Below are 12830 nucleotides of genomic sequence, written 5' to 3'. Positions count from 1 at the left end.
AATATAGAACAACAATACAATAATAGATTTCAAATAAACTACAACTAAATCACACTGAAAATATAGAACAACAATACAATAATAGATATAAATAAACTACAACTAAATCACACTGAAAATATAGAACAACAATGCAATAATAGATTTCAAATAAACTACAACTAAATCAGACTGAAAATGTAGAACAACAATACAATAATAGATTTCAAATAAACTACAACTAAATCACACTGAAAATATAGAACAATACAATAATAGATTTAAATAAACTACAACTACAACTAAATCACACTGAAAATATAGAACAATACAATAATAGATTACAAATAAACTACAACTAAATCACACTGAAAATATAGAACAACAAAACAATAATAGATTTCAAATAGACTACAACTAAATCACACTCAAAATATAGAACAACAATACAATAATAGATTTCAAATAAACTACAACTAAATCACACTGAAAATATAGAACAATACAATAATAGATTTAAATAAACTACAACTAAATCACACTGAAAATATAGAACAACCATACAATAATAGATTTCAAGTAAACAACAACTAAATCACACTGAAAATATAGAACAACAATACAATAATAGATTTCAAATAAACTACAACTAAATCACACTGAAAATATAGAACAAAAATACAATAATAGATTTCAAATAAACTACAACTAAATCACACTGAAAATATAGAACAACAATACAATAATAGATTTCAAGTCAACAACAACTAAATCACACTGAAAATATAGAACAACAATACAATAATAGATTTCAAATAAACTACAACTAAATCACACTGAAAATATAGAACAACAATACAATAATAGATTTCAAATAAACAACAACTAAATCACACTGAAAATATAGAACTACAATACAATAATAGATTTCAAATTAACTACAACTAAATCACACTGAAAATATAGAACAACAATACAATAATAGATTTCAAGTAAACAACAACTAAATCACAATGAAAATATAGAACAATACAATAATAGATTTCAAATATACTACAACTAAATCACACTGAAAATATAGAACAACAATGCAATAATAGATTTCAAATAAACTACAACTAAATCACACTGAAAATATAGAACAACAATACAATAATAGAATCCAAATAAACTACAACTAAATCACACTAACAATATAGAACAACAATACAATAATAAATTTCAAATAAACTACAACTAAATCACACTGAAAATATAGAACAACAATGCAATAATAGATTTCAAATAAACTACAACTAAATCAGACTGAAAATGTTGAACAACAATACAATAATAGATTTCAAATAAACTACAACTAAATCACACTGAAAATATAGAACAACAATACAATAATAGATTTCAAATAAACTACAACTAAATCACTGAAAATATAGAACAATACAATAATAGATTTCAAATAAACTATAACTAAATCACACTGAAAATACAGAACACAATAATAAATTTAAATAATCTACAACTAAATCACACTGAAAATATAGAACAACAATACAATAATAGATTTCAAATAAATTACAAATAAATCACACTGAAAATATAGAATAACAATACAATAATAGATTTCAAATAAACTACAACTAAATCACACTGAAAATATAGAACAACAATACAATAATAGATATAAATAAACTACAACTAAATCACACTGAAAATATAGAACAACAATGCAATAATAGATTTCAAATAAACTACAACTAAATCAGACTGAAAATGTAGAACAACAATACAATAATAGATTTCAAATAAACTACAACTAAATCACACTGAAAATATAGAACAATACAATAATAGATTTAAATAAACTACAACTAAATCACACTGAAAATATAGAACAACAAAACAATAATAGATTTCAAATAGACTACAACTAAATCACACTCAAAATATAGAACAACAATACAATAATAGATTTCAAATAAACTACAACTACATCACACTGAAAATATAGAACAATACAATAGTAGATTTCAAATAAACTACAACTAAATCACACTGAAAATATAGAACAACAATACAATAATAGATTTCAAATAAACAGCAACTAAATCACACTGAAAATATAGAACTACAATACAATAATAGATTTCAAATAAACTACAACTAAATCACACTGAAAATATAGAACAACAATACTATAATAGATTTCAAATAAACAACAACACAATCACACTGAAAATATAGAACAACAAAACAATAATAGATTTCAAATAGACTACAACTAAATCACACTCAAAATATAGAACAACAATACAATAATAGATTTCAAATAAACTACAACTAAATCACACTGAAAATATAGAACAACAATACAATAATAGATTTCAAATAAACTACAACTAAATCACACTGAAAATATAGAACAATACAATAATAGATTTAAATAAACTACAACTAAATCACACTGAAAATATAGAACAACCATACAATAATAGATTTCAAGTAAACAACAACTAAATCACACTGAAAATATAGAACAACAATACAATAATAGATTTCAAATAAACTACAACTAAATCACACTGAAAATATAGAACAAAAATACAATAATAGATTTCAAATAAACTACAACTAAATCACACTGAAAATATAGAACAACAATACAATAATAGATTTCAAGTCAACAACAACTAAATCACACTGAAAATATAGAACAATACAATAGTAGATTTCAAATAAACTACAACTAAATCACACTGAAAATATAGAACAACAATACAATAATAGATTTCAAATAAACAGCAACTAAATCACACTGAAAATATAGAACTACAATACAATAATAGATTTCAAATAAACTACAACTAAATCACACTGAAAATATAGAACAACAATACTATAATAGATTTCAAATAAACAACAACACAATCACACTGAAAATATAGAACAACAAAACAATAATAGATTTCAAATAGACTACAACTAAATCACACTGAAAATATAGAACAACAATACAATAATAGATTTCAAATAAACTACAACTAAATCACACTGAAAATATAGAACAACAATACAATAATAGATTTCAAATAAACTACAACTAAATCACACTGAAAATATAGAACAATACAATAATAGATTTAAATAAACTACAACTAAATCACACTGAAAATATAGAACAACCATACAATAATAGATTTCAAGTAAACAACAACTAAATCACACTGAAAATATAGAACAACAATACAATAATAGATTTCAAATAAACAGCAACTAAATCACACTGAAAATATAGAACTACAATACAATAATAGATTTCAAATAAACTACAACTAAATCACACTGAAAATATAGAACAACAATACTATAATAGATTTCAAATAAACAGCAACTAAATCACACTGAAAATATAGAACTACAATACAATAATAGATTTCAAATAAACTACAACTAAATCACACTGAAAATATAGAACAACAATACTATAATAGATTTCAAATAAACAACAACACAATCACACTGAAAATATAGAACAACAAAACAATAATAGATTTCAAATAGACTACAACTAAATCACACTGAAAATATAGAACAACAATACAATAATAGATTTCAAATAAACTACAACTAAATCACACTGAAAATATAGAACAACAATACAATAATAGATTTCAAATAAACTACAACTAAATCACACTGAAAATATAGAACAATACAATAATAGATTTAAATAAACTACAACTAAATCACACTGAAAATATAGAACAACCATACAATAATAGATTTCAAGTAAACAACAACTAAATCACACTGAAAATATAGAACAACAATACAATAATAGATTTCAAATAAACTACAACTAAATCACACTGAAAATATAGAACAAAAATACAATAATAGATTTCAAATAAACTACAACTAAATCACACTGAAAATATAGAACAACAATACAATAATAGATTTCAAGTCAACAACAACTAAATCACACTGAAAATATAGAACAACAATACAATAATAGATTTCAAATAAACTACAACTAAATCACACTGAAAATATAGAACAATACAATAATAGATTTCAAATAAACAACAACTAAATCACACTGAAAATATAGAACTACAATACAATAATAGATTTCAAATTAACTACAACTAAATCACACTGAAAATATAGAACAACAATACAATAATAGATTTCAAGTAAACAACAACTAAATCACAATGAAAATATAGAACAATACAATAATAGATTTCAAATATACTACAACTAAATCACACTGAAAATATAGAACAACAATGCAATAATAGATTTCAAATAAACTACAACTAAATCACACTGAAAATATAGAACAACAATACAATAATAGATTTCAAATAAACTACAACTAAATCACACTAACAATATAGAACAACAATACAATAATAAATTTCAAATAAACTACAACTAAATCACACTGAACATATAGAACAACAATGCAATAATAGATTTCAAATAAACTACAACTAAATCAGACTGAAAATGTAGAACAACAATACAATAATAGATTTCAAATAAACTACAACTAAATCACACTGAAAATATAGAACAACAATACAATAATAGATTTCAAATAAACTACAACTAAATCACTGAAAATATAGAACAATACAATAATAGATTTCAAATAAACTATAACTAAATCACACTGAAAATACAGAACACAATAATAAATTTAAATAATCTACAACTAAATCACACTGAAAATATAGAACAACAATACAATAATAGATTTCAAATAAATTACAAATAAATCACACTGAAAATATAGAATAACAATACAATAATAGATTTCAAATAAACTACAACTAAATCACACTGAAAATATAGAACAACAATACAATAATAGATATAAATAAACTACAACTAAATCACACTGAAAATATAGAACAACAATGCAATAATAGATTTCAAATAAACTACAACTAAATCAGACTGAAAATGTAGAACAACAATACAATAATAGATTTCAAATAAACTACAACTAAATCACACTGAAAATATAGAACAATACAATAATAGATTTAAATAAACTACAACTAAATCACACTGAAAATAAAGAACAATACAATAATAGATTACAAATAAACTACAACTAAATCACACTGAAAATATAGAACAACAAAACAATAATAGATTTCAAATAAACTACAACTACATCACACTGAAAATATAGAACAATACAATAGTAGATTTCAAATAAACTACAACTAAATCACACTGAAAATATAGAACAACAATACAATAATAGATTTCAAATAAACAACAACTAAATCACACTGAAAATATAGAACTACAATACAATAATAGATTTCAAATAAACTACAACTAAATCACACTGAAAATATAGAATAACAATACAATAATAGATTTCAAAGAAACTATAACTAAATCACACTGAAAATATAGAACAACAATACAATAATAGATTTCAAATAAACTACAACTAAATCACACTGAAAATATAGAACAACAATACAATAATAGATTTCAAATAAACTACAACTAAATCACACTGAAAATATAGAACAATACAATAATAGATTTCAAATAAACTATAACTAAATCACATTGAAAATATAGAACACAATAATAATTTTAAATAATCTACAACTAAATCACACTGAAAATATAGAACAACAATACAATAATAGATTTCAAATAAATTACAAATAAATCACACTGAAAATATAGAATAACAATACAATAATAGATTTCAAATAAACTACAACTAAATCACACTGAAAATATAGAACAACAATACTATAATAGATTTCAAATAAACAACAACACAATCACACTGAAAATATAGAACAACAATACAATAATAGATTTCAAATAAACTATAACTAAATCACACTGAAAATATAGAACAACAATACAATAATAGATTTCAAATAAACTACAACTTAATCACACTGAAAATATAGAACAACAATACAATAATAGATTTCAAATAAACTACAACTAAATCACTGAAAATATAGAACAATACAATAATAGATTTCAAATAAACTATAACTAAATCACACTGAAAATACAGAACACAATAATAAATTTAAATAATCTACAACTAAATCACACTGAAAATATAGAACAATACAATAATAGATTTCAAATAAATTACAAATAAATCACACTGAAAATATAGAATAACAATACAATAATAGATTTCAAATAAACTACAACTAAATCACACTGAAAATATAGAACAACAATACAATAATAGATATAAATAAACTACAACTAAATCACACTGAAAATATAGAACAACAATGCAATAATAGATTTCAAATAAACTACAACTAAATCAGAGTGAAAATGTAGAACAACAATACAATAATAGATTTCAAATAAACTACAACTAAATCACACTGAAAATATAGAACAATACAATAATAGATTTAAATAAACTACAACTAAATCACACTGAAAATATAGAACAATACAATAATAGATTACAAATAAACTACAACTAAATCACACTGAAAATATAGAACAACAAAACAATAATAGATTTCAAATAGACTACAACTAAATCACACTCAAAATATAGAACAACAATACAATAATAGATTTCAAATAAACTACAACTACATCACACTGAAAATATAGAACAATACAATAGTAGATTTCAAATAAACTACAACTAAATCACACTGAAAATATAGAACAACAATACAATAATAGATTTCAAATAAACAACAACTAAATCACACTGAAAATATAGAACTACAATACAATAATAGATTTCAAATAAACTACAACTAAATCACACTGAAAATATAGAATAACAATACAATAATAGATATCAAAGAAACTATAACTAAATCACACTGAAAATATAGAACAACAATACAATAATAGATTTCAAATAAACTACAACTAAATCACACTGAAAATATAGAACAATACAATAATAGATTTCAAATAAACTATAACTAAATCACACTGAAAATATAGAACACAATAATAATTTTAAATAATCTACAACTAAATCACACTGAAAATATAGAACAACAATACAATAATAGATTTCAAATAAACTACAACTAAATCACACTGAAAATATAGAACAATACAATAATAGATTTCAAATAAACTATAACTAAATCACACTGAAAATATAGAACACAATAATAATTTTAAATAATCTACAACTAAATCACACTGAAAATATAGAACAACAATACAATAATAGATTTCAAATAAATTACAAATAAATCACACTGAAAATATAGAATAACAATACAATAATAGATTTCAAATAAACTACAACTAAATCACACTGAAAATATAGAACAACAATACTATAATAGATTTCAAATAAACAACAACACAATCACACTGAAAATATAGAACAACAATACAATAATAGATTTCAAATAAACTATAACTAAATCACACTGAAAATATAGAACAACAATACAATAATAGATTTCAAATAAACTACAACTAAATCACACTGAAAATATAGAACAACAATACAATAATAGATTTCAAATAAACTACAACTAAATCACTGAAAATATAGAACAATACAATAATAGATTTCAAATAAACTATAACTAAATCACACTGAAAATACAGAACACAATAATAAATTTAAATAATCTACAACTAAATCACACTGAAAATATAGAACAACAATACAATAATAGATTTCAAATAAATTACAAATAAATCACACTGAAAATATAGAATAACAATACAATAATAGATTTCAAATAAACTACAACTAAATCACACTGAAAATATAGAACAACAATACAATAATAGATATAAATATACTACAACTAAATCACACTGAAAATATAGAACAACAATGCAATAATAGATTTCAAATAAACTACAACTAAATCTGACTGAAAATGTAGAACAACAATACAATAATAGATTTCAAATAAACTACAACTAAATCACACTGAAAATATAGAACAATACAATAATAGATTTAAATAAACTACAACTAAATCACACTGAAAATATAGAACAATACAATAATAGATTACAAATAAACTACAACTAAATCACACTGAAAATATAGAACAACAAAACAATAATAGATTTCAAATAGACTACAACTAAATCACACTCAAAATATAGAACAACAATACAATAATAGATTTCAAATAAACTACAACTACATCACACTGAAAATATAGAACAATACAATAGTAGATTTCAAATAACTACAACTAAATCACACTGAAAATATAGAACAACAATACAATAATAGATTTCAAATAAACAACAACTAAATCACACTGAAAATATAGAACTACAATACAATAATAGATTTCAAATAAACTACAACTAAATCACACTGAAAATATAGAATAACAATACAATAATAGATTTCAAAGAAACTATAACTAAATCACACTGAAAATATAGAACAACAATACAATAATAGATTTCAAATAAACTACAACTAAATCACACTGAAAATATAGAACAATACAATAATAGATTTCAAATAAACTATAACTAAATCACACTGAAAATATAGAACACAATAATAATTTTAAATAATCTACAACTAAATCACACTGAAAATATAGAACAACAATACAATAATAGATTTCAAATAAACTACAACTAAATCACACTGAAAATATAGAACAATACAATAATAGATTTCAAATAAACTATAACTAAATCACACTGAAAATATAGAACACAATAATAATTTTAAATAATCTACAACTAAATCACACTGAAAATATAGAACAACAATACAATAATAGATTTCAAATAAATTACAAATAAATCACACTGAAAATATAGAATAACAATACAATAATAGATTTCAAATAAACTACAACTAAATCACACTGAAAATATAGAACAACAATACTATAATAGATTTCAAATAAACAACAACACAATCACACTGAAAATATAGAACAACAATACAATAATAGATTTCAAATAAACTATAACTAAATCACACTGAAAATATAGAACAACAATACAATAATAGATTTCAAATAAACTACAACTAAATCACACTGAAAATATAGAACAACAATACAATAATAGATTTCAAATAAACTACAACTAAATCACTGAAAATATAGAACAATACAATAATAGATTTCAAATAAACTATAACTAAATCACACTGAAAATACAGAACACAATAATAAATTTAAATAATCTACAACTAAATCACACTGAAAATATAGAACAACAATACAATAATAGATTTCAAATAAATTACAAATAAATCACACTGAAAATATAGAATAACAATACAATAATAGATTTCAAATAAACTACAACTAAATCACACTGAAAATATAGAACAACAATACAATAATAGATATAAATATACTACAACTAAATCACACTGAAAATATAGAACAACAATGCAATAATAGATTTCAAATAAACTACAACTAAATCTGACTGAAAATGTAGAACAACAATACAATAATAGATTTCAAATAAACTACAACTAAATCACACTGAAAATATAGAACAATACAATAATAGATTTAAATAAACTACAACTAAATCACACTGAAAATATAGAACAATACAATAATAGATTACAAATAAACTACAACTAAATCACACTGAAAATATAGAACAACAAAACAATAATAGATTTCAAATAGACTACAACTAAATCACACTCAAAATATAGAACAACAATACAATAATAGATTTCAAATAAACTACAACTACATCACACTGAAAATATAGAACAATACAATAGTAGATTTCAAATAACTACAACTAAATCACACTGAAAATATAGAACAACAATACAATAATAGATTTCAAATAAACAACAACTAAATCACACTGAAAATATAGAACTACAATACAATAATAGATTTCAAATAAACTACAACTAAATCACACTGAAAATATAGAATAACAATACAATAATAGATTTCAAAGAAACTATAACTAAATCACACTGAAAATGTAGAACAACAATACAATAATAGATTTCAAATAAACTACAACTAAATCACACTGAAAATATAGAACAACAATACAATAATAGATTTCAAATAAACTACAACTAAATCACACTGAAAATATAGAACAATACAATAATAGATTTCAAATAAACTATAACTAAATCACACTGAAAATATAGAACACAATAATAATTTTAAATAATCTACAACTAAATCACACTGAAAATATAGAACAACAATACAATAATAGATTTCAAATAAACTACAACTAAATCACACTGAAAATATAGAACAATACAATAATAGATTTCAAATAAACTATAACTAAATCACACTGAAAATATAGAACACAATAATAATTTTAAATAATCTACAACTAAATCACACTGAAAATATAGAACAACAATACAATAATAGATTTCAAATAAATTACAAATAAATCACACTGAAAATATAGAATAACAATACAATAATAGATTTCAAATAAACTACAACAAAATCACACTGAAAATATAGAACAACAATACAATAATAGATTTCAAATAAACTACAACTAAATCACACTGAAAATATAGAACAACAATACAATAATAGATTTCAAATAAACTACAACTAAATCACACTGAAAATATAGAACAACAATACAATAGTAGATTTAAATAAACTACAACTAAATCACACTGAAAATACAGAACAACAATACTATAATAGATTTCAAATAAACAACAACACAATCACACTGAAAATATAGAACAACAATACAATAATAGATTTCAAATAAACTATAACTAAATCACACTGAAAATATAGAACAACAATACAATAATAGATTTCAAATAAACTACAACTAAATCACACTGAAAATATAGAACAACAATACAATAATAGATTCCAAATAAACTACAACTAAATCACTGAAAATATAGAACAATACAATAATAGATTTCAAATAAACTATAACTAAATCACACTGAAAATACAGAACACAATAATAAATTTAAATAAACTACAACTAAATCACACTGAAAATATAGAACAACAATACAATAATAGATTTCAAATAAACTACAACTAAATCACACTGAAAATATAGAACAATACAATAATAGATTTCAAATAAACTATAACAAAATCACACTGAAAATATAGAACACAATAATAATTTTAAATAATCTACAACTAAATCACACTGAAAATATAGAACAACAATGCAATAATAGATTTCAAATAAACTACAACTAAATCAGACTGAAAATGTAGAACAACAATACAATAATAGATTTCAAATAAACTACAACTAAATCACACTGAAAATATAGAACAATACAATAATAGATTTAAATAAACTACAACTAAATCACACTGAAAATATAGAACAATACAATAATAGATTACAAATAAACTACAACTAAATCACACTGAAAATATAGAACAACAAAACAATAATAGATTTCAAATAGACTACAACTAAATCACACTCAAAATATAGAACAACAATACAATAATAGATTTCAAATAAACTACAACTAAATCACACTGAAAATATAGAACAATACAATAATAGATTTAAATAAACTACAACTAAATCACACTGAAAATATAGAACAACCATACAATAATAGATTTCAAGTAAACAACAACTAAATCACACTGAAAATATAGAACAACAATACAATAATAGATTTCAAATAAACTACAACTAAATCACACTGAAAATATAGAACAAAAATACAATAATAGATTTCAAATAAACTACAACTAAATCACACTGAAAATATAGAACAACAATACAATAATAGATTTCAAGTCAACAACAACTAAATCACACTGAAAATATAGAACAACAATACAATAATAGATTTCAAATAAACTACAACTAAATCACACTGAAAATATAGAACAACAATACAATAATAGATTTCAAATAAACAACAACTAAATCACACTGAAAATATAGAACTACAATACAATAATAGATTTCAAATTAACTACAACTAAATCACACTGAAAATATAGAACAACAATACAATAATAGATTTCAAGTAAACAACAACTAAATCACAATGAAAATATAGAACAATACAATAATAGATTTCAAATATACTACAACTAAATCACACTGAAAATATAGAACAACAATGCAATAATAGATTTCAAATAAACTACAACTAAATCACACTGAAAATATAGAACAACAATACAATAATAGAATCCAAATAAACTACAACTAAATCACACTAACAATATAGAACAACAATACAATAATAAATTTCAAATAAACTACAACTAAATCACACTGAAAATATAGAACAACAATGCAATAATAGATTTCAAATAAACTACAACTAAATCAGACTGAAAATGTAGAACAATACAATAATAGATTTCAAATAAACTACAACTAAATCACACTGAAAATATAGAACAACAATACAATAATAGATTTCAAATAAACTACAACTAAATCACTGAAAATATAGAACAATACAATAATAGATTTCAAATAAACTAACTAAATCACACTGAAAATACAGAACACAATAATAAATTTAAATAATCTACAACTAAATCACACTGAAAATATAGAACAACAATACAATAATAGATTTCAAATAAATTACAAATAAATCACACTGAAAATATAGAATAACAATACAATAATAGATTTCAAATAAACTACAACTAAATCACACTGAAAATATAGAACAACAATACAATAATAGATATAAATAAACTACAACTAAATCACACTGAAAATATAGAACAACAATGCAATAATAGATTTCAAATAAACTACAACTAAATCAGACTGAAAATGTAGAACAACAATACAATAATAGATTTCAAATAAACTACAACTAAATCACACTGAAAATA

This window comes from Saccoglossus kowalevskii, chromosome 1 (genome assembly GCF_978046115.1).
Source record: "Saccoglossus kowalevskii chromosome 1, keSacKowa6.1, whole genome shotgun sequence".
Taxonomy (NCBI): domain Eukaryota; kingdom Metazoa; phylum Hemichordata; class Enteropneusta; family Harrimaniidae; genus Saccoglossus; species Saccoglossus kowalevskii.
This window is presented reverse-complemented; position numbering follows the sequence as displayed.